The following is a 12,300-nucleotide window of genomic DNA, read 5'->3' as shown; positions in this document are numbered from 1 at the left end:
AATGTGACATGCACCAGGAAATCATTCCAGCAATATCTGCACTCCAATATGGCGCTCCTTCCCTTCTGAGCTTTGAACTGTGCCAGAAAGTTTCCAATCACATATAGGATATTGGTGAACTCAGGAGAAATTGCGTAACAAATTACCGTATATACTCACTTATAAGCCGAGAATTTCAGCCCATTTTTTGGGGCGAAAGTCCCCCTCTCGGCTTAGGCCTCTTTCACACTTCCGTTTTTGACCATCAGTCAAAATCCGACAGGTTTTGAAAAAAACGGATCCGCCATTTTTTTTTGCGGATCCGTTTTTTTCCCCATTGAGTTGCATTACTGGCGGATCTTGACGGATGGCCATCCGTTGGATCCGTTTTTTTGAGGATCCGCCAAATTTTTTTCGGCTGCCAGCATGCTTGGACGGACCTTGCAACGTTTTTTTTGCTGTTGGATCCACATTTTCAATTGCGCATGCCCGGAGAAAGGAAGTCAGGGAGAAAATTAACCCTGAAATCCTTTCTGGTGGACGAAAAAAATTCTCTCTCTCTCGGCCAGCGGTTCCTTTAAAATTCTTCATTCTGCGGATGCGTCACAAAACGGATCCTGTGGCATCCGTTCACATCAGTTAATAACGGATCCGCTTTTCCGCCTTTTTGGCGGATTTTAACTGACACAAAAAACTGAAGTGTGAAAGAGGCCTTATATGCAAGTCATATACGCCAGGGGGTCGGTGGAGGAGGGTTAGTGTCAGATCATACCGACTCCCTCTAGTGCGGTCTATGCAGTCCCCCCGCTTCTCCCATGGTCTCAGGCACCCTCCTTCAGCGGTCACGCGGTACCGCTCATATTCATGACTTTAATGAGCAGTACCACATGACCGCTGAAGGAAGGAGCCTGAGACCGGGAGAAGCGAGGCTGCAGAGACCGCGCTAGGAGGGGGTACCGCTGAAGAAAGGAATAGCTGCCGGAGAACATGGGAGAAGCAGGGGGGCTGCAGAGACCGCGCCAGGAGGGGCTGAGTATATGCGATATTCACCCGTCCCCGGTCCATCGCTGCAAGCCACTGTCCTCCGCATCCTCTGGCTGTGATGTACAGGTCAGAGGGCGTGGTGACGTAGTTAGTGCGCGCCGCGCCCTCTGCTGCCTGAACGTCACTGACAGAGGGACCCGGAAGACAGAGCAGGCGCAGCGATGGACCGGAGACAGGTGAATATCGCCAGTGCGGGGGTCCGAAGCCAGTGGTGACACTGACACCTGTCCCCCATAGCGTGCCTTTGTCCCTGCCTACTCAGGACACCAGCACCTGGCCCCCAGTGACGAGAGGTGAGTATGCCATTTTTTTTTAATTTGCAGCAGCATATGTATGGAGCGTCTTATGGGGGCATAATGTATGGAGCATCATATGGGGCATATTATTCTATGAAGCATCATATGGGGCCATAAATGTTATGGAGCAGCATATGGGGCATATTATTCTATGGAGCATCTTATGGGGCCATTATTAACCATTATGCAGCATCTTATGGGCCATAATTAACCATTAAGTACCATTATATGGGGTGTATTTTGTATGGAGCATCTTATGGGGCCATCATAAACTGTATGGAGCAATTATGGGGCTCCCGAGTCAATATGGATATTCAAAAACATTTAACCTACTGATGTCTCAATTAATTTTATTTTTATTGCTATCTATTTTTATTTTTGAAATTTACCAGTAGCTGCTGCATTTCCCACCCTAGACTTATACCCGAGTCAATAAGTTTTCCCAGGTTTTTGTGGCAAAATTAGGGGGGGGGTCGGCTTATACACAAGTATATACGGTATGTGGTCCATTTTCTCCTAATAACCCTTTTGAAAATTAAAAACTTGGGGCTAAAACAACATTTTAGTGGCAAAAAATATATATTTTAATTTCCACAGCCCAATGTTACACAATTCTGTGAATCATCTGTGGGTTTAACATTCTCACTACACCCCTAGAAAAATTCCTCAAAAGGCGTAACTTTCAAAAAGGGGTCAAGTTTGGGGTTTCGACTATTTTAACCAGGCCAAGGCTGTGGAGTTGGTCAGCCAAACCTCCAACTCAGACTCCTCAGTCTCCATAACACCGACTCAGACTCCACAGCCCTTGTTTTAACACCATAAGTGACTCATCAAATGTGACATAGCGACTGCAATCTATTCCTGCCAAATCTGCACTCGAAAAATCAAATAATGCTTCTTCCCCTCCCAGCCCTACAGTGTGCCCAAACTGTAGTTTTTGAAAACATATGGGGGTACTGGCGTACTCAAGAGAAACTGTACAACAAATTGGGTAGTCAATTTTCTAGTAACACTTGTTAAAATGAAGAATTTTGAGATAAAGCAACATTTTAGTGAACTACAAGCAATCTTTAGGTGATTCACAGGAATTCCTGAAGGACCTTCCTGAATGTGGTTTTGAATACCCTTTTTACAGTGAGGTCTTGTTTTGGGTTTCTCTCACATGTAGGATCCTAAAATTCTTTGAAAGTGAAGTGGCTCCAAAAAAAATAAGATTTGTAAATTTAGTTGGAATAATGAAAAACTGCTAATTTTTAACCCTTCTAAATTCATAACAAAAAATATGTTTCAAAAATTGTGCTGACATAATAAATAGCATTTAGTGCTTACCTACTTTTAGGTATGACTGCTTTGAGGGCATAAAAATTCAAAGTTCAAAAGATTGTGAATTTTTAAAATTTCAATTTTTTATATTTTCATTGAAGAAACATAAATCATATTGACCTAAATTTGCCGGTATCATGAAATACAATGTGTCACAAAAAACATTGTCAGACTCACTGAGATATATAGAGGCATTCCAGAGTTATCACAAAGTGACACTGGTCAGAACTGAAAAGTTTGGCCTGGTCACAAAGGTAAAAACAGACTGTGGCTTGAATGTGTTAAATACCTTGCATGTGATGTATTTTATACCATAGACATCAAGATTACTATACATATAAAAGGACCACCGTTGCCCTAGGGTGTGTGCACACGTTGCGGATTCTGCTGCGGATCCGCAGCGGATTTGGCCCTGCAGCGGATTTGGCCCTGCAGCAGTTTCTGCTGCGTTGTACAGTACCATATAAGTCTATGTAATATGAAAACCACAGTGCACACGTTGCGGATCTTTCCGCGGTTTCAGAACTGCAGCATGTCAAGTCTTTGTGCGGATTCCGCTGCGGTTTAGCACCTGCTCCATGACAGGTGGAAAACCGCAGGCTAATCTGCAGGTCTTTTGACCTGCGGATTTAGACAATTCCGCAGCAGAATCCGCAACGTGTGCAGACACCCTTATGTTCACCCTACTATTAGAGCCTTATATTTCATGTTTTTATTCGTGATGCAACTCTGGACATACGAATGTACATGATATTACTGTTCTATATCTCTCTGTATTAAAAACAATAACATTTTTAATTTGGAAAATTTGACATCCCCATAATCTATGGTCACGTTTATTGTTAAGTATATGGTGAGTTTTTTACCTCAGTATGTGTAAGCCAAAACCAGGAGTGGGTGATAGATACAGAAGTGGTGACGGGTTTCTATTATACTTTTCCTCTGATTGTAATCCAAAACCAGGAGTGGAACAAATACTGAGGTAAAATACTGACCAAATACTGAACATGGCCTAACACACGCAATACAGTCTCTGGGTCATTTTTACAGCACAATGAATGTCATGAAAATAAAACAAAACAAAAAAAAACATTATGGAATTTCTTGCCTGTATCTACAAATTATTATTTACATTTTTCAATGCATTATCTGGTACATTAAATGGTGTTCTTAAACAACTTCTTGCACAAAATAGTTATGTTGTAGAAAAAATAAAATTTTTATGGTTTTTGTAAAGTTGAAAAAACTAATTAAGCGCCATACTTAGAACTGTTAGGGGTTAAAATCAAAAATTAATGAATATAGTTTTTCTTATTATACATTTTTGCACATGATTATAGTTGGCAGTCATAGTAAAGGAAGGGAGAGAGCTGGGTCTATCACTTATTTTGAAAGCTGGATCCGGTGTTTTAACCCCTTCATGACCGGAGCTTATTTCGGTTTTGCATTTTCATTTTTCACTCCCCTTCTTCCCATAGCCATAACTTTTTTATTTTTCCATCAATATGGCCATGTGATCGCATATTTTTTGCGGGACAAGTTGTACTTTGGAACGACACCATTGGTTTTACCATGTCTTGTACAAGAAAAAGGGAAAAAAAAATGCAATCCCACACTTATTTTTTGCATGACTTTTTTGCTAAGTTCACTAAATGCTAAAATTGACCTGCCATTACGATTCTCCAGATCATTACGAGTTCATAGACACAAAACATGTCTAAGTTCTTTTTATCTAAGTGGTGAGAAAAAAAATTCCAAACTTTGATAGAAAATTTTTTTTTTACATTTTCCGAGACCCGTAGCGTCTCCATTTTTCATGATCTTGGGTCGGGTGAGGGCTTATTTTTTGCGAGCCGAGCTGACATTTTTAATGATACAATTTTGGTGCAGATACAATCTTTTTATTGCCCGTTATTGCATTTTAATGCAATGTTGTGGCGACGAAAAAAAATGTAATTCTGGTGTTTTGATTTTTTTTTCCCGCTACGCCTTTTAGCAATCAGGTTAATCCTTTTTTTTTACTGATAGATCGGGCGATTCTGAACGTGGAGATACCAAATATGTGTATGTTTGATTTTTTTTTTCATCGTTTTAATTTGAATGGGGCAAAAGGGGGGGTGATTTGAACTTTTATATTTTTTTATCTTTAAAACTATTTTTCTTTAACTTTTGGCATGCTTCAGGCTATGTGCACACGTTGCGGATTCTGCTGCGTATCCGCAGCGGATTTGCCCCTCCGGATACGCAGCAGATCTGCGAGTGATGTACAGTGCCATTTTAGCCAATGTAAAACAAAAACCGCTGTGCACATGCTGTGGACTTTTCCGTGGATTTGAATCTGCAGCATGTCACTTCTTTTGTGCAGATCCGCAGCGTTTTGACACTTGCTCCATTATAGGAATCCGCAGGTGTCAAAACCTCCCTGTCTTTCGGTGGATACTGCGGCATAGGAAACCCGGCATATACCTATTTTGGCATACCCGATTGCAAGTCACTGACCACCTATGCTCCGGGCTACACTCTTTACCTGATCTTTGGCTACTATTTGTGATTTACTCACACTAGCATCTAGAAATTAACCCTAGTACATTGATGAAGGTCGATCACAACCAAAACGTTTGTAACTAGTGGCTACTGTATATATTAAAATTGTGATTTTGTTTGCACCAAAAATCCCTGAGTGTGCCCGGTATTTGATACTTGGTTATAAGGTTTGGGAACCTACTGTATGGCACACCTCCCTGTTTGGCTGTGCTAACATTTACTCCTAAAACGCAGGGGAAATCCGCACAAAATCTGTAGAAAATTTGCAGTAAATCTGCACTAAATACACAGGTAAAACGCAGGTATCCGCAATGTGTGCACATACCCTCAATAAGCCTCCATGGGAGGCTAGAAGCTGCCGTAGCCTGAACGGCTCTGCTACATAGAGGCGATGCTTCATGCGATGTAGTCCTCTTCCTTGCTTCGTGTCGTGGCTCCTGCACAGGCGTACTGATCTGCCCTGTTGAGGGAAGAGCCAAGTACTGCAGTGCGCAGGTTTCAAGAAAGGTCAGAGGCCCAGAGTCTGCGCACTGTAGTATTTGACTCTGCCCTCAACAGGGCAGATGAGTACGCCTGTGCAGGAGCCACGACATGAAGAAAGGAAGATGACGACATCTCATGAAGATGGGAGGCCCTGGACCTGCAACGCCCATCTGACCAGACCGCCCCCGAGTATAAAACTTTTTTTTCTTATCTTTCAGGTTAGATCGGGAGCTTAACTACATCATTATAGAATGCTGTAGATAAGGTCCGAAAGGCAGTGGCCGCAGCTTATAGCTGAAAAAAGGGGTGACAGATTCCCTTTAAAGGGTTGTCAACTACAGGGTAACCCCTTCTTAATAGCTGTGCAGTGCAAAACAAGCTAAAATGCTAACCTTCTGGAAAGGGGCCATTCCTCAAATGTTGGTGCTGTGTCTCCGTCTCCCAGCATTCAAGTAACATTGCAGCTTCTGATCAGGTGCAAAGGTCATGTGACGTCTGGGAGACACTGGGCTACAATAGAGGAGTCCAGGAGGTATTAAAGGGAATCAGTCAGCAGGATTGTGCATCAGTCAGGTCGGCGTCGTTATACTGATTAAAATGATGCCTTGGTTGATGAAATCCATCTTGAGGTTGTTGGGTAATCTATTTTCAGCTTTCAGTTAATGAGATTCCTGTGTTTTGGGGCGGCCTGTGGGGAGGTTTTTATGTGGTGCTCTGCTCAGGTATTCATCCTTATGGCTTATGACAGGTCACTGATCCCTCAGTAAGGCTAGGTTCACATTGCGTTAATGCAGCCCGTTCAACGCATAGCGTCTATTGCAGTCTATGGGTGCGTTAACGCATCCATTACATAGCGTTAATGCCGCTATGTAACAGATGTGTTAAACGCTGGCCACAAACGCAAAGTGAACCCAGCCTAAGCTGAACAGAGACTTGGCACACAGGCGGATGGAACATTAAAACATTCAATGTGGTCCAAAGTAATGTGAATGCTCAGATTCAGTACAGTGACATAAAAACGTTACGGTCATATAACTGTGACCTTCATCAGTGTACCGACTGCTTATGTCCTATGTGTGGAATACATAAATAGGTCCGTCAGCGTTCTGGGGTTCCTATAATGGGAGGTATATAATGGTTGGCGCCTAAAATGGGCTGTTTTGTTCAGTTGGTATTGTAATGCAAAGCTCTTGGGACATGGTATCTATTGGTATTACACTGATGAAGGTCACAGTTGCATGACCGAAACGTTTTTATGTCACTGTACTGAATCTGAGAATTCACATTACTTTGGACCACATTAAAACATTCAATCTTCCATCCGCTTGTGTGCCAAGTCTCTGTTCAACTTATTGTAAAGGTCTGGGATCCTACTTGAGCACCAGCAAATACTAAAAGGTTGTGTCACGTTATATTCTTACTCTACAGATTCCTCAGTGACTTGACCCCCTATTTTACATACTGAATATATAAAAAAAAAAAAAATAAATAAATAATTTTTTTTTAAAAATCACATTTAGCAGGTCAGCACCAACACTGAAGCATGATAGCATCTATAATATGCATTAAATGGTTTTATTTAGTCAAACATTTATTCTGGAAAAAAAAAAATCTTTCTTAAAATGGTGCCGCCGACACCATCTTGCCAGAGGAGGGGAGTTGTCTCCAAGATGGCGCCGGCAGATTGCCGATAGATACTACTGTGCCGGCGCCATTTTGAGATTATTTTTTTCAGAATACATGTATTAAAAAATTTAATGCATATTATAGATTCACTCATGCTGCAATGCAGGCGCCGCCACCACCTGCCTGCTGAAGGTGATTTTTTTTTTTCCCAATACATAATATATTCTGTATGTAAACTAGAGGGCAGGTCAGTGAGGGATCAGTGACCTGGCATAAGCCATCAGCCTGAATAGCTAAGCAGAGCACCACATGAAGACCCCCCCCCCCCCACAGGCCCGTCCCAGAGCACAAGCATGTCATTAACGGAAAAAAAATATTAAACAACAACCAGAAGACTGATTTCATCAAAGCAAGGTATCATTGCGCCAACCAGGCACTGTCTGTAGGTTCTTGAGCACAATCCTGCGGACAGGTTCCTTTGTATTTTGTGTTTGAGTTGCTGAGCTATAAGAAGGTGTTGTCCCACAATGAAAACATATTACCTATCTGCAGCATATGTGGTGAATATCTAATCACCGGGCGCTCCACTGCGTTGATACCCACTATCAGTAGAAGAGAGGTGTAGGGCGAGGGTCAAGTGTAGGTGGTGCCAGTCCATTTATTGTGTATGGGGCAGACAGAACCGGCTGGGCGGTGTTCTGATGGTTGAGTGCATGCTCCATTCTAACTCCTCCCCATGCACGGCCGCTCAGGACCTCCTGTTCTGGTGAGAGTGGAAGAAATAGACGTAGACATTGGTCAAATATACCTATGCCAAATGGAACGGGTTACTGACATCGGTTTCCAGCCGGCCCCATACCCATTAATGCTAATCTGACTGCACATGTTTCCTGGGGACAAAGGAGAGAGATCTCCCGGATGCGGTGGACATGTAACTGACCAAGTCTAGATGTGGTGGAATCAGGAACAATTCTACATGAAGATCACACCTGGTTTTACCCCAGAGGGCTGACCTGTGCGATGAGGTCCATGGCACGGGGCCATGTTTGCCCCAGATTGGGGGTGCAACCTCCACACCACCAAGCCACAGATCTGCCACATGGAGCCACACAGGGGCCCGGTATCTCTGCCTTTAGTTTGCCCAGATGACATGAGGCAGGAATGATGGAGGCTTTCCATTAGGGGCCACAATAGCCTCCATGGCAGCCCAGTGAGCAGGACACAAAGTTCCTGAGCCAGGCAGCAGCACACAATGGCCGCACATGGAGGCAGCCTCAGGCCACAATGCTGGGGGGCAGCACGGCCATGTGGGCTGGCTGGTCGCGGCACTCTCCATACACACAGCCCACCATGCACCGCACTCACACAGCACCGTGTACACGAGTGTCGGGGCAGCGCGGGCCACACACACGTGAGCCCAGCCTTTTCACAGCCCCAATTTCCTCCCGGTAAGCCACTCCCTATAAACCGGTCCTTACCCCCCGGCCAACCCGGGTTCTGTGTCCCGCCGCTCCGCCATGTCGGCCCCGGACCCGTCCAACTGCAACACTCCGCAGGGGGGGTGAGAGGTGGGCGGGTCAAGACAGTTCCACGGCAGTGAGAGGGGAACAGAACATTTCCTTGCTTCTTCTCACACACCTGTCGGTTTAGACAAGATGACCACACGACGTCATCACCGGGGTCCACAGACGACATTATGTGCCCGGAAATCATGCAGGAAATGCCAGACGGAAGCAAGCGGACATGTAATGCCTTTATAAACTCGGTCTGAATCTCCCCAGTACAATTGATGGGATGGTTCAGTCCGTAGACCCGGGAAAGGACGCAGGCGCACACGTGAAGGGCGGGCACTAGGGCGGTAAGCATGCGTGGGGAGGTGGGTTCTGCACATGCGCACTAGAAAGCAATCGTTTTCGCAGCAACATACTCTTAAAGAGACAGCAGCACATTCTCACTGCTTCCATTTTGTCTGCTCCCTAAAGTACATGGCCTCACTACTCTCATAGGCCATTGCTATTAGCAGTGCAGAAGAGGGAAATGCACCCAGAAGCTTCCATCCTGAAACTAGGAGCTTCTGCTCAGGAATGGCTGCAGGCACTAAATATACTAATGCTGCAGATAAAAAGGCCAAGGGTGATGAACTATATACAGGGAAGCAAAGTGCAAACACATGAAGACAAGGAAAAGTAGAAATATCTGCTGGTCAGTGACTGGAAGCAGGTGGCGGACCTTAATGATGTTAGGAATAGGCCACCATTTTTCTGTCACCATGGACAGAACTTGTAATGAAGGAAAAACATAAAATCCCGTCTTCAGCAAATAAATGTAATGCGCTGTTTGTTGGAAAGTCGTGCAGTTCTCTGATATGGTTTTTATAGAAAGTCCTTACAGTTTCCTGGGTCTCTGCGGGCGTCACACCAATAGGAAGCTTCACTGTCAAAGAATCTGCCCTGGTCATGTGACTCGAGTGCAGTCCTATGAGGAGGTGCGCCATCTGTACAGGAAGTAGTCACATGACCAGGACGCATCTGCAGCCTCAGGAAATAACAGGTCCCTTTAATGCCTTTCCGACAGGCCAGAGTGTATGTTATAGAGCTGACACCAGAAGGGATGAGATCTTAGATCTGGTCACCTGTTTCCGAGTGGTTGGCGGGCCTGCTGCCTTAGTGCTTAGAGAAACACTACTCTCTTGTAAATGTAGTGTAGAGTAAGTGCTGGAAAATACTCACTGATCGCCATCTTCTACATTTTCCAGTGCCTTCGTTCTCCTGATTCACATGATTTCTATTCTAACTGGCTGGATCACACTGTGGTTTATATAGAAAGCTGGAATTTGCTTCTACAATGTAAGTCTATGGAGCCCTGTTCTGATGCTCCATAGACTTACAATGTAAAAGCAACTTTAGGCACACGCATGGACCGCACTGAAATCTGGCGAAGCAGAATAGAAGCCATGTGAGTGAGAGGAGAAACCGAGCGGTGCAGGAAATTGAGGAAGATGGCGATCAGTGAGTATATTCTAGACCCCATTGAGATCTGGCAAATCGGAATAGAAGTCACGTAAGTAAGAGGAGGACAAAAGCGGTGCATCAAACGGGAAGATGGCGATTGGTGAGTATATTATAGACCTGCTTAAATGTAAAGTGCTGCAAAATATGTTTGCACTATATAAAATAAAATTATTACTTATTAGACCCCACTGAGATCTGGCAAATCGGAATAGAAGTCACGTGAGTGAGAGGAGGATCAGAGCGGTGCAGGAAATTGGGGAAGATGGCGGTCAGTGAGTATATTATAGACCCCACTGAAATCTGGGAAAGCGGAATAGAAATCACGTGAGTGAGAGAAGGACCAAAGCGGTGCATCAAACTAGGGAAGAAGGCGATCAATGAGTATATTATAGCCCCCACTGAGATCTGGCAAATCGGAATAAAAGTCACGTGAGTAAGAGGCCTGTCACACTAAGCAATATCGCTATAATGTCACTGGTTTTGTGACGTTATAGTGATATTGCTAGCGATATCGCTATGTCTGATACTTACCTCCGACCGGCTCCCCCGCTGATTATCGCTGATCGCGCGAGAACGTCCTGGACCGTTTCTCATCGTCAGCTTCCTGCTGGGCTTCCTGTGGCGCTGACGAGCGACACGTGGACGCGGGCAGGAGGACGTCAGGATCGCCGCGTCTGACAGGTAAGTAGCGACCCCCGACCGCTGCGATGTCGCTGGTGAGATTTGCCTGTGTGGCAGCTCACTAGCGACCACTTAGCGACGTACCAGCGATCCTGACCGCGTCATATCGTTGGTCGGGATCGCTGGTGCATCGCTAAGTGTGACAGTACCTTAAGAGGTGGACCAGTGCTGCACAGGAAACTGGGGAACGTGGCAATTGGTGAGTATATTATAGACCCCACTGAAATCTGGCAAATTGGAATAAAAGTCACGTGAGTGAGAGGTGGACCAGTGCTGCGCAGGAAACTGGGGAAGATGGTGATTGGTAAGTATATTACACAATATTAAAAACAAGCTTAGCTAATAAAAATATATTGGGAGTGCTTTTTTTAAAGAAGTTGTCCTTTCAGTAGAATAACACATAATACCAGGTGATTTTGCACACTTCTCAGGAGGTATGTGCACACACGCTATCATCAACACTGCTCACTTTCCTTTGCAGTAGCGTTAAACAACCCCTTTTATATGCAATACCGTAATATTACACCAGTATATTGTACTAGTCATTGAATGATACCAGGTTTAAGCCCCCAATTGAAATGAAAAAGTTTGAAGAAAATTCAAATATTAATCAAACAAAAAAGGAAATTGTTTAAATCCCAGCACCTTTATTCAGTTGTTACATAAAGAATACGAACAATGAAAGCTAAATATGATTAGTATTTCCACGATAATATCAGCTGGTTTGACCAATGGGCTATAAAAAGATGTCTCATTACCAAGGTGCCACACAAGAAACATCTCATGTTGGGTAAAACTAGTGATCTGCCTCGATACCTTTGCAACCTGTCACGGCACCACCAGACTCAGGGCCTGCTGTCCCGGCCTCGGCCAGTAGGAGGCGCCGGACTATCACATCACCATCAGACTCAGGGCCTGCTGTCCCAGCCTCGGCCAGTAGGAGGCGCCGGACTATCACATCACCGTCAGACTCAGGGCCTGCTGTCCCAGCCTCGACCACTAGGAGGCCCCGGACTGTCCTATCACCGGCTGACCCGTGGCCTGCAGTCTCGGCCTTGGTCTCTGGGAGGCATTGTGCTTCAACCCCGAGTGATGGCGGTGATAGTCATGAGGCTCCTGCGCAGGCGTCCGCTGGACGCAGGCTTCGCTCCTCGATCAGTCATGAAGGGGCTGGTGCATTACCATCCAGCCTGGTCCTGGGGGCGGTCCGGATGACATCATCAGGCCACGGGCCTGTAAGGGATGACCTGATCCCTCAAATACCTTGGGACTGCTCTTGCAGGCCGCCGGATATATTCTTGGTTCCCCTGCGT

The 12,300-nt window shown here is 45.0% G+C and overlaps 1 protein-coding gene across 1 annotated transcript in view; it reads right to left on the bottom strand.

The window, feature by feature from the left end:
* ZMYM4 (zinc finger MYM-type containing 4) overlaps positions 1-9,066 on the bottom strand; it is a 160,955-nt gene extending 151,889 nt beyond the window's left edge. Inside the window, 1 exon segment of the mRNA XM_073563082.1 lies at positions 8,934-9,066. The gene's annotated coding sequence lies outside the window, so the exon portion shown is untranslated.
* Positions 9,067-12,300: the final 3,234 nt, after the last annotated feature.

The sequence above is a fragment of the Dendrobates tinctorius genome, unplaced genomic scaffold (assembly GCF_039654945.1).
Source record: "Dendrobates tinctorius isolate UK_male_01 unplaced genomic scaffold, ASM3965494v1 ptg000015l, whole genome shotgun sequence".
Lineage (NCBI taxonomy): Eukaryota > Metazoa > Chordata > Amphibia > Anura > Dendrobatidae > Dendrobates > Dendrobates tinctorius.
Note: the sequence above shows the minus strand (reverse complement) of the source record. Positions and strands in the feature narration are given on the sequence as shown.